At 48.1% G+C, this 20,387-nt stretch overlaps 1 non-coding gene across 1 annotated transcript; it reads right to left on the reverse strand.

Annotated features, from left to right (window-relative positions):
- Positions 1 to 1,672: 1,672 nt before the first annotated feature.
- On the reverse strand, positions 1,673 to 1,779 carry LOC120668321. The gene has a single exon (XR_005672413.1). It is a non-coding gene; the product is annotated as a small nucleolar RNA R71 (small nucleolar RNA).
- Between the last annotated feature and the right edge of the window lie 18,608 nt (positions 1,780 to 20,387).

Consider the following 20,387-nt stretch of genomic DNA (forward strand, 5'->3'; position numbering starts at 1 on the left):
AAGTCTTGGGTTCCTAAGTTTATGCTTGCTTTCCCTTAAAAACAAAGTCCATGCTTGCTAATCCTTCAGGATCCAAGACTGGCTTGTTTGTTCTATGATGTGAGGTACGAGGACGCAGGGTGGAGAACATGAGGTTCGATGGAACTTGATCTTTTGCTTCGCGTGATCAAGACTTGATGGTTCTCCAAACCTTTTTGGCTGACCCTTGAGAGGTCTTTGTATACTATGCTTTGTGAGTTTTACCCCTGTACACTCTTATGCTCACTTGTATACTATTTTCTTGTTTTTCTTGTATCATCCTTTTCTAGCTTGTCTAGCATATGGCAACTTTGCTTATCTTGTATCATGCTAGTTTTGTATACCATGGTAGGCCAGCCACCTTTTCTTGTTAGCATGTGTAATTCTCTCATATATCTTGTCTTGCTAGCTTTGTAATATATGTTGGTGGATTAGTCACCTTTAGATGATAGTGTGTGATCCACATGATCTTTGTGCCATGATCTTTTTATATGTTTGATCTCCTATCTGCTTCAAATTGTGCTTGTGGCATATGATTCATTTGGTATCTTTTTGTCTATTTTTTTGCGTGGACTCCTTTGTAGCTAGTTGACATGTTTGCAAGCCCATGCTTTTATTCATTTAAGTGGTATCATGTTGCAGTGCTTTAATCCCTCACATTTGATATTTTCATGACATTGTTTACCATGAATTGAGTATTAATTTGCTTTTGGGCTTGTCATGTCTTCAAGTTGCATTTTTCTCCTTCCTTGTGTTTTTCTCAATTCATTGTAATTGGTTTTGGAGTATTTCATTTGGTTTTTGTGTAACTCCTTTTACTAGCTTTGTTTTTGCTAGACTAGATGTTTTTGGTTGAGGGGGAGCTCAGCTTCATTTGAGGGGGAGTTTGGGCTAAGGACTTGTGTTGGATTTCCAATCACATAATTGGTGTCCATTTTCGTCCTTCAATTGGTATCTTTGTCATGTTACTCAATTGGTTCTGTGGATGGTGATTTTCTACATTTGCTCTGGGGAATGGCACTAGGTGTAAAGTATATTTACTAAAGTACATAAACATGGTAATATAAGTAAGAGGTAGCTACTGCTTATACATGCTAATGTGTTTATCTTTTTGTTTTCTCCTAATTGGATGAGAACAGGGTAGTGTATGTCTAGTTTCTCCTTGCCGACAAATTTTGTTGAAAATCCCGAGAAGCTCGTGAGAAGGGTCCGACCTCGCGTCGTTCCTCCTCCGATCTCGCAGTCGACAAGCGAACCAGCTTCCCAAGCATAATCAATCACTAAACCCATGGCTGAGAAGACTCTCCACGACTTCTCCATCCCCTCAGCTGCCAATGTGGCAACTAAACCCAACATTGATGTTGGGGACGTGAACTTTGAGCTGAAGTCTAGTCTCATTAACATGGTGTAGGCTAGCCCATTCTGTGGCAAGCCGTACGAGGACGCTAATGCCCATCTCTAGAACTTTCTGGAGTTATGCAAGATTGTAACCATACGGGGCGTTACGGCTGACGCCATCAGGCTCCGCCTATTTCCTTTCTCCTTCTTGGGGAAAGCGAAACAGTGGTTTTATCCGAACAAGGAAGCCGTCAGCACGTGGGACAAGTGTTCCACGGCGTTCCTCGCTAAATTCTTTCCGTTGGGCAAAACTAATGCCCTGCGTGGAAGAATTTCGAGTTTCCAGCAGACAGGGCTGGAATCCATCCCAGAAGCTTGGGAGAGACTGCAAGAATACATACTCGCCTGTCCTCATCATGGGATGGACGAGTGGCTCGTGCTTCAAAGCTTCTACAACGGGCTAACAACAACATGCAGAGCCCACCATGATGCTGCTGCTGGAGGGGCCTATCTCGATCTCACCATTGCCAAGGCTACGGCCTTAATCGAGAAGATGGTCTCCAATCAGGGCTAGAACGAGGAGCGTTCCCAGCCCAAAACCAAGGGCGAAATGCATACCATCAAGGAGACGGACATGCTCGCCGCTAAGCTGGACCTCCTAATGAAGAAGCTTGATGAAGGGAATCGGCAACAGATGCCGGTTCCCATTCATGGCATGAACTCGTACTATACGTGCGAGGTTTGTGGTGAAGGTGGACACTCGGGGAATGACTGCCCCGAGACCCGTGAAGATGCAGCCTACATCAACAACAACAACACCGGGTTCCGTCCACAAGGAGGCCAGGGGTGGGGTCAATCACGCCCACCATTCCAAGGAGGAGGTAACAATTTTGTCGGTGTCCTGACCCAGCGGTCCGGCACCAACTAGTAAAGTGTTGCGTGATCTCTCTTCCTAGATGGTTGATGCAAGAGGTAACACAGGAACACATGGGTTTATCCTGGTTTCGGCCGAGGGGCCGTACGTCCAGCAAAGGGTGTGCAAGTGCACTGTACTATCTTGCACCGGGGGTACCTGTAGTAGGGGTACAAGCGAGGCGAGAGAGGGAGGGAAGCTCCCAAGTCTCTGCTAGAGGTGGGGTTGATTGAGGCAAGTGGCAATATCGGGGCTTAGGAGAGCGTGTGTGCTCTGTGAGTCATGTGAGTGTTGGAGATGAGATGAGGTCAGATGGAGAAGACAGAGACCACCTCCCCCTTTTATAGACACAAGGAGGGGCGGTGTACATGTACGAGTGGGGGGAGAAGTCGTCGTTCTTCCCTGAATCATGGGTGTGCAGTGACCGACTACTGTAGAAAGTGCACTGCGCCGTACTGGGGAGTGAGGCGCCGGGCATGACGGTCATCCTGGGTGTCGTCCTCGGTCTTGCGGAGATCACGCTGGTGTCTTGGCAGCTCCAGTGGGTGGTGTGGTGGCTCCTGTAGAGGGTAACGTCCCCTACGCTAGACGTAGTAGCGCCCCGAGGGTCCTGCATGCGGGGGTCTTGATCGGGTCAAGGTTCGGGCCGCGCCCGAGGGTCGTGCCCATGCCGTTCAAGGGTTCCGTGGAGGGGAAAGTACTAAGAAAGTACAGGAAGTTGGCAGTACAGTGGCTGGTGCAGCGCCGAGCACGTCTCACACAATGTCGCAGGTTGCCACAGTGGTGCCACAGCACCGGGGATGGCGGAGTAGTGACCGAAGTTGGTGGATAAGACCCTGGTCACAGCCACTGTGCGGAGTGGCGGCCTGACACCGTCTGACCCAGGCGTTGCGGCGGAGTGGTTAGCATTTAATGCCTCCGTACGGTGGGCCGATGAACGGATGGTCTTGGCGGGGAGCGCTCGAGCGAGGCGGAGATTGCCCCGTGGGTTCGAGGGTTTTCGGATGGGCCGCACTGTGTACATGGGCTGTGGACTGGACTTCTTTGAGTCCTTTCCTTTCCTTTGGATCGAAGGGAGTCTGTGGGCCTTCATGGGCCCGATTGCCTGACATGTGCTTTGCATTTTGAGGGTGATTTAGTCCCCTGGTTAGGGTGCCCCTAATTATGGTCCCCGACAAATTTCAACTCAAATTTCAATTCGAATTTCAATTCGAACCAACCCTCCTTGAGAGACTTAGTCTTTGGCCAAGCTAAAATCAATGAATCTTTAAACAAAAAGCTTGTTGCCAATGATAAAATTTTGGAAAGCATACATGCTAAAGTTGAAACTCTTTCTTCTGCACATAAAAATCAACTAAGTTTCAACAAAAAGATAGAAAGTCAACTTGTACAAATAGTTGCTGCTGTCCCATTTTTAGAAAAGATAAATGCGGTGACCACGAGAGGTGGTAAGTCCACTCGTGATCCACCGCATCCTAACCATGCAGAAAAAGCAGCACGGCCACAAGTAGAAGACGAAGCCACAGAACAAGACGACCCTGAAGAACCCAAGGAAGAAAATCCACGAAAAACTTTCGACACAAGCTTTCTCCCGTTTGCTTCCCGGAAACAAAAGATCACCGTGGACGAGCAGTTCGCTCGTTTTGTTGAGATGATCCAGAAGATACATATCAATGTCCCATTACTGGATGTGATGCATGTACCAACTTACGCCTGCTACATCAAGGACATCATCAACAACAAGCGACCGCTGCCCACAATGGAGGTTGTTAAGCTCACAGAAGAATGTAGCGCTGCTATACTTAACCAACCTCCAAAGAAGAAAGAAGACCCGGGATGCCCAACGATCAATTGCTCGATTGGCACTCAACACTTCGGCAAAGCCTTGTGTGACCTTGGGGCTAGCGTCAGCGTAATGCCCAAGGTCATCTTCGACAAACTCAACTTCACGCATTTGACGCCGACACCGATGCACCTCCAGCTAGCAGACTCTTCGGTCCGCTATCCAGAGGGAATCACTGAAGACGTTCCAGTCAGAGTCCGAGACTACTTCATCCCAGTTGACTTCGTAGTGCTCGACATGGAAATAGCAAAAGAGACACCGCTCATCCTTGGGTGGCCATTCTTGAGCACTGCCGGAGCACACATTGATATGGGAGCTGGAGAAATCCGCTTCAACATCAATGGGAGAGAAGAAAAATTCCCTTTTTGGCCCAAGAAGGAACAATGCTCAATGGTCAACATCAAATCCGGGCCAAGCACACAAGAAAAAGCCGAAGTAACATCTTCCAACCAAAAACCTACGACCACAAGATCAAAAAGAAGACGATCAAAGAAGGTGTGGCGTAAGGTCACAAGCTCGTCCTCGTCCAATTCTCCAGGACGAGCTGAGCAGTGGTAAAACACAGTAGGAGAAAGGTCCCGCTCATCAGAATCAAAACAACGAGCCCTTGCCGAAGGTAAATCGGTACGTATCTCATATTCACCCTCCATCATTTTACTTTTCTCGACTTTTCGATTTTTCCACTGCATATTTAAATTTTCAAAGCACCCTTGCATGCTAGAAACCTTTCTAGCACTTTTTCTTTCTTTCACAAAAATCCAAAAATATTTCCGAGCATGAAAATCCTTTAAAAAATAAATTTGAACATCTTTCCTAAGCAAAGTTTGGCTGGCACCAAGGTTTTAAAAGTTTTTGACCGTTAGAAGGGCAGTGGGCCCTAGCTGTCAGTAGGGTGGCCCACCTAGGGTTCGGCCAAACCCTAGGGTCGGCCAGTCCCCTGCCAACGGCTAGTGGGCCCAGCTTTTTCCAACGGTCACTAGCCATTGAGCTTGGCCTCTCCCAACGGTGCCCGGCCATTCTCCCTTTAAATAGAGGCCGAGGAGTGAGTTTTGGGCTCTCACACTCAACTCTCATTCACTCACTCCCGCTCAAACTCTCTCAAACTTTGCTCTCGGGTTTTCATTGGATTTTTGCTCAAAATTTGAAGAGACCTCTCTCTCTCATTTCTTTGCTGCAAGAAAGGAGAAGCAACTCGCGGGTAAGAATATTCAATTCAGTTTTACTAACGTAACCTGTTTTGAGTTGCATTCGTTTTTGTTCCATCATGAAAGGCATAGGGCGGAAGGTCTCCATCGCATTCAAGAAGATGACGGGTGGAAGTTCATCCCGTTCTCGGGGTGGCTCAAGCTCGTACACACCCAAACCTACGGCTACACCAAGCACGATGAACTATGAGGAAGACGAACAATATGAAGAGATGCAAGCCGAACCGCAAGCTGGGGTCATAGAGATTGATGCGGAAGATTCACCGTACCACGACTTGCGAGATGATCGTGAACGACAAGGCTACGCCATCCTCAAGAACAGAAGCTTCGTCCACACCCGAGCATTCGATCCGGACCTCCTCATCAAAACAGGTATGTACGAAAACTTCTCTAACGTTTGGCATGAAATTGGACGGGATAACATCGTTCCCGTTGAGGAGTATGGTTCTCGACTCCTCACCATCCAATTTCTTTGCACTCTTCGGGAGGTGGTAAACGAGGTTTATTTTTGACTCTTCGGGAAAGAATATTTGCTTTCTTGGAAAACTTTTGCCGGCCACCTTGATTTCAACAAATGCTGGCCTATTTCTCTGGACCAAGCTTGCCGAGGTTTTTATCGTCATGAGTTTTGGGGCCGGATTTCGAGTCAAGTTGGCCATGGCAAGTTCGTACCTCGGTGCAGCGATATTCATAATCCAACTCTTTAGTTGATGCACAAGTGGTTGACCATCACTCTCTTTCCAAGAGATGATGTCCGACCCGTGCGCAACGATGAGTTGCTCATTCTTTATGCCATGGTCAACAAGATCAAAATCTCCCCCACGCAAGCTTTGGTTAGGCAATGACTTTTGAATTTAAAGATGACGGGTCCTATTGAGTGCACTTCTTTGATTACTCGTATCGCTACACGTGTTGGTGCCTTAGAGGGGAATTTTATTCCCTTCATTGAGGGCGACCGTGCGTATATCGACGAGTCTTATTTGATCCAAGGTCACACACTCAAGAAAGGCCCGAATGACTCTTTGATTTTCTTTTACTTGGGCTATACAAATGAGATTCCGCTGCCCAATGCAGAATTCCATTTGTACAATTGCCATTCGCTAACCACCCCTCTCGTTCCACAAGGAGGGGGTCGTAGGCATAGATCTTCTGGTTTGCCTGACAGGATAACAAAAAGCAGGACCAGAAGGGATGCAGAACCGACACCACCGCCTCAACAGCCACACCACTCACATCAGCATGAGGCCGGTGGTTCGTCATGGCATAGTGCCAGCACTGAGGAGTGGACACGGCAGGCACCAGGCCGCCGGTCCACCAGTTCCAGCTTCGGTGGAGCCTCGAACCTCATCAGACGGACGTCTTCGTCCCGAGGTTTCGGTGCCATCACCCAGCAGCTAGGTGAACTGCGGGTGCAGGGCGACAACATACAAGAGGCGCTGAACCAACACGTCGATAATACCCAAGCATGGCAGCGTCAGACTGGCGAAAGAATCCACGATATGGAGAAGTTGCAGTTGGAGCGCCAAGAGCAGTGGAGGGCATACTGCCGCTGGACGGGTTTCAACCCCGATCAGCCGTAGTGAGCCTGAAGCTAGCTTGGGGGAGGACCCCCACGAGAGGTAACTTGTATCATTTATCTTTACCGCTTTCATAACCTTGCATGAAACTCATAAAAATTTGCAAAATCTGAAAATTCATAAAAATTTGCATAACTAAAAACAAAATAAAAATTTGCAAAACCTAGAAAACACCAAAAATATTTTCTTTTAATATGTGTAGTAAGCATGGTGTAAGTTTTCCTTGTTGAGATGATGAATAGTTGCTCTGTTAATTTCCTTCATATGCTTAGTTACAACTTTATGCTCTACCTAGTATTGAGTTTGGTGGCTAAAAATGTTCAAACCTTGAACTTGAAATTTGTGGGTAGCAGAAAGCATGATCCAAATCTAAGTTGCTGTGAGCTATGATATGGTTAAGTAGAGTTGCTATGATCTTCTCCTTTGTGATACTTGACATCCGCAGTATTTAATTTTGAAAACACAAAAATATAATAAAGTTCCTCGATGATATGAAATTCCTATCCAAAGCCATATGTTGATTTTCATTGCAAAACCATCCACATATGCAACTTGCTATCTCATTGAGTTTTGTCAAATTATTGTGACCCTTAGTGAGATTCATTTCATACTCCCATGATCAAGATCACGTACACGTTTCCACCATATGCTATACTTCTACACTAGAAGTAAGGGAAATTTCATCCATCCACAAAAGTAAAACTCCAAGTTCATGCATGACACCACTCTCTCAAAAATATGTCAAGGATATGGGGCTATGAAAAAAGAAAAATAAAAGATGCATACCCAAAGAAGGTATGCCACATGCTTCGGCATGTCAAAAAAAAGAGAGAGAATAAAAGATGCATACCCAAAGAAGGTATGCCACATGCTTCGGCATGTCAAAAAGAAGAAGAAGAGAAAGATAGCCCCTTATCCAAAAAGAAAGAAAAAAAAAGAGAGAGATGGTGCATGCAAAGGAGTTCATACACCATCCACCAAAAATATCCACACACTTGCACATCTTGATCAAGGTTTATGACTTGTTTCTCCTTTGGATCCAGTCTTTGACTTAGCAAAAATATGAGAAGCAGGTATGCCTTCAAATCCTCCATACCTACAGCTCCACAAAAATAGCCATTAGAGATAGGTTGAGGAAAAAAGGCACAATAAAAAACCTTGGTAAGGAATTATACACATTGAGCGACCCGAGAGATCATCCGAGGAACTTTATAAATTTCTTTTGAAAAACTTTACAAAACCTCCGGATTGACGGTTCAGCTAAAGAGAAAGAAATATGAGCACTCTATGATACCGTTCTGACTCTCAACCGCCAAAGATGAGGTGAAGCTATAAGCTCCACAGGAGTAAGGTAAGAGGTAAGAACAAAAGGCAAACCTATTCAAAATCAAGGTAAGAAGCATTTGGCTGTGCCTAAGTATGAGTTGGAATTTGGAAATTTAACATTGTAGCAACTCCTGATCAACAACGAGCGCCTTGTTTTGCTCAGGGATGAGCAAAAGGCTAGCTTGGGGTGTTGTTGACGGTCGTTAAGTGCGAAATATGACCGTCAACTATACTCATTAAAGAAGGCCCACAGTTGTTTTCGAGAATTTATGTTTTCAGGAGCACAAGTCCGGAATAAGATGAAAACATGACGAATACGCAGACAGAAGTCACAGACGATCGTGTCCTACATACCATGAGCAAAGAAGGCCCACAAACCAGACCAAACCGACCAACCAAGCCCCGGCACCGACCATCTGACATCAGGACCCACCAGGCAGCGTACCAGAGAAGGACGGTGGCCAGAGGCGGGAAGAGGGGGTCGGCCGACCCCACATGGAAGGCTATCATGCTGATTTTTGGCGGGAAGCTTGATCTTATCCTCCTGAAGGCGGTTGACCATGTTTCCATACAAGGAGATGGTGGGAACCGACCTCAAGCACTATAAAAGGGGCCTCCGACCACTCACAACACACACCACTTGGAAGCCTCTCTCTCTACACTCTCTTGTGACTTGTACTCCTTAGGGTAGTGGAGCTAGGCTAATACTTCATCTCTGTAGTGAATCCAGTCATCCTCGAGGTCGGCGAGCAATCCTCGGCCTCTGGTATGGCTTTGTATTCCGACTTTCTTTATGCTATTCATTCAGAGTTCGTTCTTGGTTATCTTGCTATGTTCGTAGCTTGCTTAGCCTTGATCAGTGTTTATCCAAGTTATACTAGTTGCATGCTAAGACCAGATGATCTGGGTAAGGATATCGGTTCATTGTGCTTTCGGGCTTCCCTTATCATATTACCTGTCCATCCGAAGGGTGGGGGACCCAGGGGTGCTAGGGTAGTGACCTCATATGCGGGCATGGTGCCCGGGTATGCGGGATCCTTCTGTCAGACCCGGGGCAACGGGACTGCTTACAGACATAGAATGTTCTAGAGTAAGGGATAGCTCATGGATATACCTTACCTCCCTTGTAACTACCCGAATAGGCATAGGACTAGCTGCAGTACAAAAGAAGCTACCCGATTGTGTTGTAGTAGGACTCCAACTGTACTCGGCTAGGACTTTCCATGTAACCCTGTCCCCCCGGATATATAAGGGCGGACAGGGACCCCCTCCAAAGACATCTACATCTAAGGCAATACAGACCACCACACAGGACGTAGGGTATTATGCAACTCGCGGCCCGAACCTGTCTAAATCTTTGTGTTCCTTGTACCATCGAGTTCCAGAGCCGTCGATCCTTACCTACAAACCCTACTGCTAAGGGTATACCTAAGCAGGCTTGGCGGTAAACACCAATAGCTGGCACACCAGGTAGGGGACTCGGCGAGTTCGATGGCCTCTTTCGCTTTTAGCACCATGATGCCTCCCAGAGGCGCCACCTTCATCTTCGGTTCGTGGGTCTGCGTCGCCAATGGTTCAGGCGGCTTCGATAGCCACTTAACCAACTTTCCCACGCTGAAGAGCTCTACATCGGAAGACTCTAACAAGCTCGCCAGATCTCATGATCGTGGCATTATGTTGCTTCCCGACCTCACCAAGGAGATCGAGCCGAAACTCGAAAGTAACTCGAGTTCTATTCGAACTCAGATTGATCTCAAACCGAAATCCACTCGGATTGGGACTCTTATCGTGCAACATGTCTTTGGTTTGCGCAATTCATCGTCTGTTTACAAATAGATGATTAGATCCTCCTATGAAAATAGCTTGGATTGCCTACTTCACGTCGAAAACCAATCGGCCACCGCTAGCCGGGAGGCACCCGTTTTTGACGTTAACCCAGATCCAGTCGAGTCACCTCAAGACAGCCTGGATTTCATCACCAATGCGCTGGTTAAGATGCAACTCAAATCTTGCCGAGGTCATACCCTCGCAGAACTACTCGACAACCTGCGAGAAGTCGCCAGCATTGATGATCTCCCGTTTCAACACGGCATTCCCCTCGAAACTGAGAGGGAAACTGGCTCCGGTGGAACTGTCCTAGCTGATTACGAATCAGACCTGGAAAGCTTCTCTCACAAGCGTTTGGTTTTGGTAATCATCCAGCCCGGTGGTTCTCCAAGCCACCATGATCCAAATGAAGCCTTGGATCAGATCTCAGCAGACAACCTGACCCAAGACGCTCCAGCTGATGAAGACAAAGTCACTCATACAGCCCCCAGAGAAAGGAATCAACGCAAAGAAGTTAGCAGGATCCTATCTTTAGAACACCAATCGCCGCAATGACAGAAACAACCCTGCGACTCATGACGATGCCCCAGAATCCCGAGTTGGAACGAGTCATAAATCTCACCAAAAATGCTGTTGAACAACTCGAGAGACAGAACCCCCTGTCCTTGCTTCACGGTACGCGATCAAGGGCCACTGCAACAGCAATACCTCAAGTAAGCCGTACCCCCGGAGGCCACCAGCGTCAACAGCAGTAGGAACAACAGAACTGAAGAAACCAAGAGGATCAGGAAGCTGCGAGTAGTCATCGCCCCAGAGGTGGCCAACCACAAGCAAATAAAGCTCTTGGCCCTCAGCCAAACCGCAACAACAACAACCGTGGGAACAACAGGGAAGAGGTAGCCGATTCCATTGTGGACGCACAGGACATCATCAACGCAAGACGCAGACCACAACTTGCGGACAACTCCGACCGCTTCCAAGCCCTGAGCAAAGCTTTCGACAACATCGAGTACCCGAAGGATTTCAAGCCTACGAACATCCAAAAGTACGACAGTAAGCAAGACCCTGCTCAATGGTTACGTTTATACTCGACCGCTATTAGTGTTGCAGGGGGAGATACCAACACCAAGGTCCTCTACCTCCCGATGGCCCTGGAGCCCGCACCCCTCACATGGCTCGAAAGCCTAGCGCGCGAGTCAATCCACTCGTGGGAGGACCTCAAGAAGGCGTTAGTCGACAACTTCCAAGGGTCGCTACACCAAGTAGCTACTCGCCACGCCCTATCCATGATCAAGCAGGAGCAAGGCGAGTAGATCAGATCCTACGTCAAGCGCTTCTTCGACACAAGAGCTACCATCCCCAACATCGCCGACGACGACGTCATCGACTACTTCCAGAGCGGTATAACCGTCCAGTCACTATACCGCGACTTTGGGCGTAATCGGCCCAAAACGGTGGTAGATCTACGTGACATGATGCAGCGCTGGGCAGATGAAGAGGAGAAAGAACGCAGTCGCTTTCCCCGCCACATCAATGACAATAACGGGAAGCACCACAACGACCCTGGAGGGCCCAGCAACCAGCGAGATCCTACGCGTAAGCGTAAGCCTGACAACACTATCGGTACTATAGATCGCACACCGCGTGGTAAGAAGGGCGACAAGCAGCAGGACCAGTTCGACAAGATCCTTCACAACAAAAGATGTCCAATCCACCCCAAGAGTAACCACTCGATGTGGGAGTGCACGATCCTGCGCAAATCCTTCCAGTCGGCACCTGCTACTGCTCCAAAGAAAGAACAAGACAAAGATGATGAAGACGACAAGAAAGACCCTGATGGTTTCCAACAGCACCAAAATGTCGTCAACGTCATATTTGGAGGACATCCTAGCTTCTCCAAGCGAGCTCAGAAGCTCCTACTCAGACAGATCCTCACAGTCGAACCAGCAATTCAGAGGCCACTCAAATATAGCGAGGTCCCCATTACCTTCTCCACGGAGGATCAGTGGACCAGCTTCTCTGAAACTGGAAATTTCCCGCTAGTACTCGATCCAGTCGTTCAGGGCTCCAAGCTTACTCGAGTACTCATCGACGGTGGAAGTGGGCTCAACCTGATCTTTGCAAGCACATTGGTAAAGTTGGGCCTCAACTATATGAGTCTGCTTACTCCAAGCAAGGCTCCACTCTACGGCATCGTTCCTGGAAACTCTTCTACACCAATTGGCTCGGTCACCCTCCCAATCACATTTGGTACAGAACAGAACTTCTGGACAGAGTACATCAAATTCGAAGTAGCCGACTTCGAGTCCTCTTACCATGCTATCTTGGGAAGACTGGCACTAGCCAAGTTCGTGGCAGTACCACACTATGTCTACCTGCTCCTCAAGATGCCAGGCAACATAGGAGTCCTTTCACTACACGGAGACCTCCTCAAGTCTTTCGAATGTGATAAGGAAGCAATAGATCATGCGGCCACAATCCGGGTCCCTTGCTCTGTCAGCGAAATACTTGCTGCTGCTAAGGAACTCTCTCTCTCTCAAGGAGTCGATGCCTTCCAAAAAGCAAAGCCAATCATCGGTTAAACCAACTGGTGATGTGGGCACCAAGACTATCCAGTTACAGGAGGGAGAGGACTCCAAGACAGCCATCATCGGAGCAGGACAGGGTGACAAATAGGAACTCGAGCTCGTCAACTTCCTGAAGGCCAACCGAGACGTATTCGCGTGGAAACCAGCGGATATGCCAGGGGTGCCCAAGGAGTTGATCGAGCATGCCTTGAAGGTCGACCCTAACGCCACACCAAAGAAGCAATGGCTACGGCGTTTCTCACGGACAAGCGAGAGGCCATCAATAAAGAGTTGGCAAAACTACTCGCAGCAGGGTTAATCAAGGAAATCTACCATCCCGAATGGTTGGCTAACCCTGTGCTCTTCCAGAAGAAGAATAACAACGAATGGAGGATGTGCGTCGACTACACCGATCTAAACAAGCATTGCCCAAAGGATCCTTTCGGGCTACCACGCATTGATCAAGTAATCGACTCAACAGCAGGATGTGTCCTGTTATCCTTCCTCGACTGCTACTCAGGGTATCATCAAATCGCCCTGAAAGAAGAAGACCAAATTAAGACGGCCTTCATCACCCCTTACGGGGCATATGCCTACAAGACCATGTCCTTCGGGTTGAAGAATGCTGGTGCTACCTACCAGCGTGCGATACAGCTGTGCTTCTCCGATCAGCTACATCGCAATGTTGAAGCCTATGTTGACAACATCGTTGTCAAAACGAAGACCCAGGATCAATTCATTACTGATCTGGAAGAGACCTTCAACAGCCTTCGAAAATTCCGCTGGAAGCTCAACCCAACCAAGTGCGTCTTTGGTGTACCCTCTGGAAAACTACTCAGATTCATCGTCAGTAACCGAGGAATTGAGGCTAATCCAGAGAAGATCAATGCCATCATAGCCATAGACGCTCTAGCTACCATCAAGGACGTCCAGAAGCTTACAGGCTACATGGCAGCCTTGAATCGATTCTTGTCCAGGCTTGGCAAATGGGGATTACCCTTCTTAAAACTCCTAAAGCAACAAGATAAATTTGAGTGGACTACAGAAGCCGCGGAAGCACTCGAGAATCTTAAGCATCATCTCCAGTCCCACGCTCCCACTCGCCCACACACGCGCACCCTCTGGCTGACAGGCGGGCTCGACGCGTCAGCTGCCCACCGCTCGCCTGCGCGCTCGCCTCAGCCGCTGCTAGCCCGGACCCACGCGTCAGCGCCATCTCTTCCCCTTCCTTTCTTCCTCCTCGCGCCTGGACTCCTCTACGCTGCTCCGCGTTGCCCTCTCCGCGACCCACTGCCCCGTGGACCACCCCTGCCCTGCAAGCCCACCGACCAGCCCGCAACGCGCACGCCTAGACCTTCCAGAAGCTGCGCTCAAGCCGGATTCCGCGGAGACCGGTGCTCGATCCGCTTTCCCCGAGCGGCACCGATCCCGACCGTGATCCTCGCGATCTCCTGCCGGGCACACACACCGCAATCACCGTCCCACCTTCTTTAAACCTCCCCTGCGACCCCAGTGCGCCGAACTTTCCTCCCCAGCGCCGCCCCGAGCCGAGATCCACCCCGCTGCTCTGCTCCGCCGCGAAGAGACCCCTGCGCCGCCGCAGCCACGCTGCTACACCGCACCTCCCTCCCCCCCATAGGCCCCCGCATAGGCTTTGCCTCAACGCCGTGAAGCTCCCCGGAGCCTCCTTGCTCGACCTCGACCGGTGCAGCGCCGTAATTTCGGACCGAGCCCACCGCCGGTGAGAACCTCCGCCCCTACAAATCCTCGCCTCCGGTGATCGCCGGACCATCCTGACCCTCCGTAGCTCCTCCGCAGCAACTCCACGCATCGAACCGTGGGATTCAGAAGCCCGGAGGACCACCGCACCGCCCTGTCCGCGACCTCCTCCCTGACCACACCGCCGATCAACGTCGCCGCTGACCCTGCACGCCGCTTTCGCCCGTTCCGACCCTCGGTAAGCACCCTCAGGCCATCCCAATCCTTTTGCGCTTGAATAGGTAGGCCGTAGCCCCTGGAATCCACAGAGCACCCGCTCGCCGGCGCGTTTCGCCGCGCCGACCCACCGCCGTGGAACCCAGCGCCGCCCCGGACCCCCTTAAGCCCCACCAAGGCCGCCAGTGCATTACCCATGTCGTGCACATGCTCCACGGCCAAACCACAACTCAAACCGAGCCTGGGAATGCCGGATTGGCCTTCTCCGGTGAGCCCGCCGCCGCCCGCGTGCCCTTTTGTCCCTGGCCACAGGATCAAGATCCAACGGCCCGAGTCAAACCCGCCCGAAGTCAAACAAAGCAGATACCGGTCAGCACCGGCTGTTTGCAGTAAACCCCCTGCGTTTCACTAGAATAAACCCGCACTCCGATATAGTGTAAAAGTTTTTACAATGAGGCCCAGTTTTTAGCACTTAGGCCCCTGCGCTTTTCCCTTTTTGAACCCGCGATCCAGACCTATAGTTTTTGCATGTTAGACCCTAGAACTAAGCTTCAATTATGTTTTAGTCCCTAGTTTTTGCAGGAAACCCCCAGAAACTCTGTTTTTCTTACAGTTAAGCCCCTGGACCTTGTTTTAGCTCTAGTTTTCACGTTCTAGCTCTGTTTTAGGCGTTCTTTATGTCCACGCGATCGTTGTAACACATAGAATAGTTCTAGCCTAGTTTTGTTTGCTGTTTTTATGTATTGTTGTACTGTTTCTTAGTGTTTGCACTTGTTTGCTTGTATGTTTATGTGGTGTATTGTTTTTGGCCATGTGTTTGTGAGTAGACGTTGATCCATCGGAGGAGCCCCAGTACCAGTACCCGGAGCAGCCATCTACAGATCAGTTTGAGCACCAGGAGCAGTTTGAGGAAGGCAAGTATAACATGAACAACACCTATCACCTTTAAATACAATTTCATACTGCATTTTAATATTGTATACCTATAAGGATTTTCCTAGCCACTTTATTATCTTATATATATCCCTTGGGTTGCATTTTGGTTAGTTGTGCTAGGTTGCTGCGCTATAACACACTTGGTCCTTTTTAATTAATTTGATTAATGGTTTATGCAACTTAATTCTGGGAGTGGCCCGTTTGAGGGGCTCACGTCTCGTTAAAATTTGGTTTTTCTAGAAACTTGGTTTAGGGGGCTCGCACTGTGTTTTGAGCTAGCCTCTCTATAAGGACCGTATGTTATTAGAGCGACAACCTGGGACAACCGCGCAACCACAAGACTGGAATGGGACGGTCTTGGCGTAATAATTAGGTCTTTTTGGTTTGGAGTAACTTACCTATGGGGCAGGGGAGGTAAGCTTCTATGGCCCTCGTACTGAGTGGCCTCGTTTGTGCTTGGTCTGCGTACCTGTGTCTTGACGCCCACTAGACCTGCTCCATAGTCGCCGATCCACCCTCGCGGTTGCTCCTTACCAACGAGATTCTTTGTAAAGGCCTCGTAGTGAGTTTGCTAGCCATCTCACCCAAGGAAGTGTGATGAACAACTAGCATAGCTCACGACTTGTGGGTAAAGATGTGCAACCTATGCAGAGTGTAAAACTGGTATACTAGCCGTGCTCACGGTCATAAGCGGCCCCGATCCTCCTTTTGATTAGTGGGGTTATCTTCCTTTGGTTAGGAGGGTTTCCCCGGGTGGCTTGGTTTGGTTTAGTTCTCAGTAGTATCATAATTAATTCTGATTAATTACTATGTAACTGGGTTATGGTAATTCATTAACTTGTAGTAAATAGATTTAATAAAATTTTGCCAAGATTAAAAGCTAATGTAGTTGAGTCAGCCAACCTTAGAGCCTCATAGTTTGTGTTATACTTGTTGAGTACAAGTTGTGTACTCACTCTTGCCTACTCTACTCTTTTTCCTCTTGTTCTTTTGGGGATACTCTACTGCTGCTCAGTTCCTGCCGACGCGAGAGAGTTCACCCGGAGCTACCAGGAGTACGAGGACTTCTAGGCGTTCGTCTCCCAGTCGATGTTCCTGTGGTGCCCAGCTTCCGAGAGGCTTCGTATATGTTTTACGCTTTCCGCATACTCTGTATCAGACATTTTGTCATTAATGTAATAAATAACATTCGTACTCGCTTTATTATATCTTTTTACGTGATATGTGCTGTGATATATTGTTCATTCTATTGTATATACGTGTGACTTGATCCTAGCACGTATATGATTGCTCGGTTTATGTCCCTTTATAAACCGGGTGTTACACCATCATAACATCAAAAATTTTCTGGGGAGCTTCTTCCAAACGCTCCACCAAGGACTTGCTACTTGACGACTCTTCTTCAGTATCAACCACATCCACAAGAGCTTGAGCTACTGCTATTAGTCGAGTCTGGTCTTCCGAAGAACCTGATGGGAAGATATCTCAGAAATTGATATGACAAAGCAAAATCAAGACAAAAGATCGAGTGCTTACAGGCTTGGGCAGTCTGCAATTGCTTCTAAAGCCTGGAAATTTCCTCTTGAAGCTTTGATCTTTCTTCTTCAAGGTTCTTAATCTGGAGCTTCATGTCACAAACCTCCAGATGATGCTGCTGACTTGCTTCATAAAGTTTGTTTCGAGTAGCAAGGGCTTCATCCAATCGTTTGGCAATCATGGCCTTTTGCTCCTCTAAGATCTTCTGATTGTCTACAGTCTTATATAAAGCATGAGACTTCAAGAAAGATCGATTGGCTACATCCTGAGACATACAAGGTGAATCTGGTTAGACATCATCAACTACTCGACGAAGACAAGTCACGGCAGAAGACTCACCTTGGTAAATTTAAAGCTCCACTGCATATAATCTGCAAGTTTCTTCATGTTGTCTAGAGACAACAGTGGATCATCAAATAGTTCCTTTCCTAACTCTTCCTGGGCTGACTGAGGCATAGACTGGAATGGTACTAGTTGAACGGAAGGACCTTTTGACCCTTCCACTCCACTACTCCCAGATCCACCAGCTTTGGAGGTTCCTTCAGCAGCCGCATGAGTATCAGATGTTTCAGGGCTTGGTTCACTTGGTTTCTCAGTTGTGTCTGCACTCGGCAAACTGGCAGCCGGGGTCTCGATCAGCCCAATTACAGGAGAATCGGAGGCTGATCGACTAGTTCCTTCCGAACCACTCGACACCCAGTTGCGGAAGTCTTTCTCATGTGCCGAAAGATGTTGGATCCTAGCCAAGCAAGATTCTGAATAAGAGAGCTGAGGCAAACGGGATACAATCAACAAAATTTTATATACTTACTGGCCAGCATCGAGACAAGGAACTTTCCTCTGCAACATTGATCCGGGAGCCACCTTCCGTTTCTTGATGTCATCAGAATCAACATTTACAGAAGTCGGAGGCATACAATACCAGGATTTATAATTTTTCTGCAGAAAAAAAAGCCAATGCTTAGTCAGAAGGTCAAAAATGGTTAACTACAAGTACTCGACATGGTATCCAAAGCATGTACCCAGGCATTCTCTGGAGGATTTTGTGTCAAGAAGAGTGTTGGAAGCGTCAAAGACTTGTCGAAGTTATCGAGTACTTTGCAGCATCTCTTTATTACTTCAGACTGAGCCATTGGTTCTGAGGACATCCTAGTGGGATCCTGTGTACCTTCATATCTAAAGGCAGGATGCTTTCGCAGCTGGAGAGGCTGCGTCCGGCAACTGATAAATGAGAAGACCACATGATCTCCAGTGACTCCCTTCTTTTTAACAATGGCTATTGCACGAAGAATGGCTTCAACTTGCTTGCCACCAGGTCCTCTACTCGACCAGTTCTCCTGGACTTGGGGGGCACAACAGTCTTTTCTGGAAGTGGGGATTCAAAGTTCCCAACATGGAACCAGAATTTCTTCCATTCGGCTCCTTTACCCGCCGGATCATAAGCCAAGTACTCGCCTCGGTTCTTAGGGTGGAGTACCAATTCACATCCCCCGACGACGGCGGGATTGGTGGCATTAGGGATTGGAACAAGGAAGAAGAAATGTTGGAAAAGGTGGAAATGGGGGAGAATTCCAAGGAATGCCTCACAGAAATGAGTGAAAATTGAAAGATGCAAGATGGATTGGGGAGTGAGATGGTGTAATTGAATTCTTCAAAACTGAAGAAGTCTATAGAAAAATTCTGACACGGGAAGAGTGAGACCACGTTCTACAAAATCGCAAAACATAATGGTCTCAAGGGTACCTTCCATGGGGTAATCTTCTCCTTCACCAGCGCACCACTGGCTTACGCCCTGCTCTTGGAGGAGACACATACTCTCCAACTCCCGGACCAGTGATTCAGACATCTTGCTTTTACGCCAACCTGTGGACATATTGGCGATCATTTCGTCTTCAATGTTGGACTTGTTCTTCTTGGGAGCCATCTCACAGTCACCAGTTTTAGCTCGGGGGCTACGAGAGGGGCTTTTGGATATTGACTGAGAAGAGGCAAATGTGAATCTGAGTTTGACGACGGCCAGGAGTTGAAGGGGTAAAACCCTTGGAAGTTTTCAACTGGCTTTATACGGTCTTCAGGGGCAATTTTGTGAATATTTGGAATGCCAAAGAATTCTTTCCTTCTCAGGAAAGTTTTCAGTTTTTGCCACGAGTTTACATTGATTCTTAAATTAAATGGATGGATTTAAATTCAAGACTCGGGGGCTATGGAATATATGTATCAGAGATTTATTTTTTAATTTTTTTGAAAAATAAAGAAGAAGAAAAAGACTGAAGTGACCCTCAGCCTGATTCTACGATTCAACCTAAGGCTCGGGGGCTACTCCATATGGAGCGCGAGTACTTCGCGCACCATATATGATCAAGATTTCGGGGTTTGAGCACCTCACAGCTTCGAAGCAAACGGAAGTACTTGAAGGACTACTTGACGTATCTAAAGGAAGAACCAGAAGCAACCAAGTGGATGTTCTGTCTACTTGAAGTACTCGAAGACGCTGTTGGTATTTCTTAACTCTTATAGAGAAGTTCGCAAGCGCACGGAAATATTGTTGCAGCACTTCACCCGGGAGTATTCAGGGTATCGTATTTTCCATGAGGAATGGGTGTGTAACTGTCTTCTATCTAGATTACCCCGAAGAAGATAAGGAATAAAGAGATCTTAGGGTAGTGTGATTATGATCTATGGATAGGTTCAAGCGAAGATACACTAATGTTTCCACTCGCTCACTTCAAGCACCGGTTTGACCCTGGTCTGCCAAGGAATATCCGGTATCGCTCTGTATCGTACCCAGGCGGGGGGGGGGGAGTGCACTAACCATGCAGACTATCTCTGTAGTGGACGGACAGGGCTGTCACCACCTGCCGTCTACCCTACAATACCAGCTGAGCACAAGACAAACAAAGGTAATCTAAGGTCCAGACACCACGCCTATGCCTTTGACTACTACTCTAGAGTTGCGCAGGGTTATCCCGTCTTAATCAGGGGCCCTCTTCTAGAGTATCCGCTACGAGAACGGACGATGAACCCGTGAAAGAATGAGAACAAAAGAATAACTTAACTAGAACTTACAAATTAGAAAAACCAAGATATGTACTCCAAATGTACCGTATCCGTAGTGGTACAAAGCCGAAGAGATACCGACAAGTACGGCTCTTCTCCACACTCCTTCCTCACACACTCCCTAGGCTAATGATACAAAGAGGTGGAGCCTCTCTACTCTTCTCCTTCACATATGAAATGGTGTGTGTGTGTGTGAGAGAGGTGGAGGGAGCCCCCTTTTATAGTCTTCAGGGTCGGTTCCCGCCAAGAATATATATGGAAGGTGATCAGGAGGAGTAGGGGGCACGCCACGTCGAAGTGCACCTGAAC

This window comes from Panicum virgatum, chromosome 3N (genome assembly GCF_016808335.1).
Source record: "Panicum virgatum strain AP13 chromosome 3N, P.virgatum_v5, whole genome shotgun sequence".
Lineage (NCBI taxonomy): Eukaryota > Viridiplantae > Streptophyta > Magnoliopsida > Poales > Poaceae > Panicum > Panicum virgatum.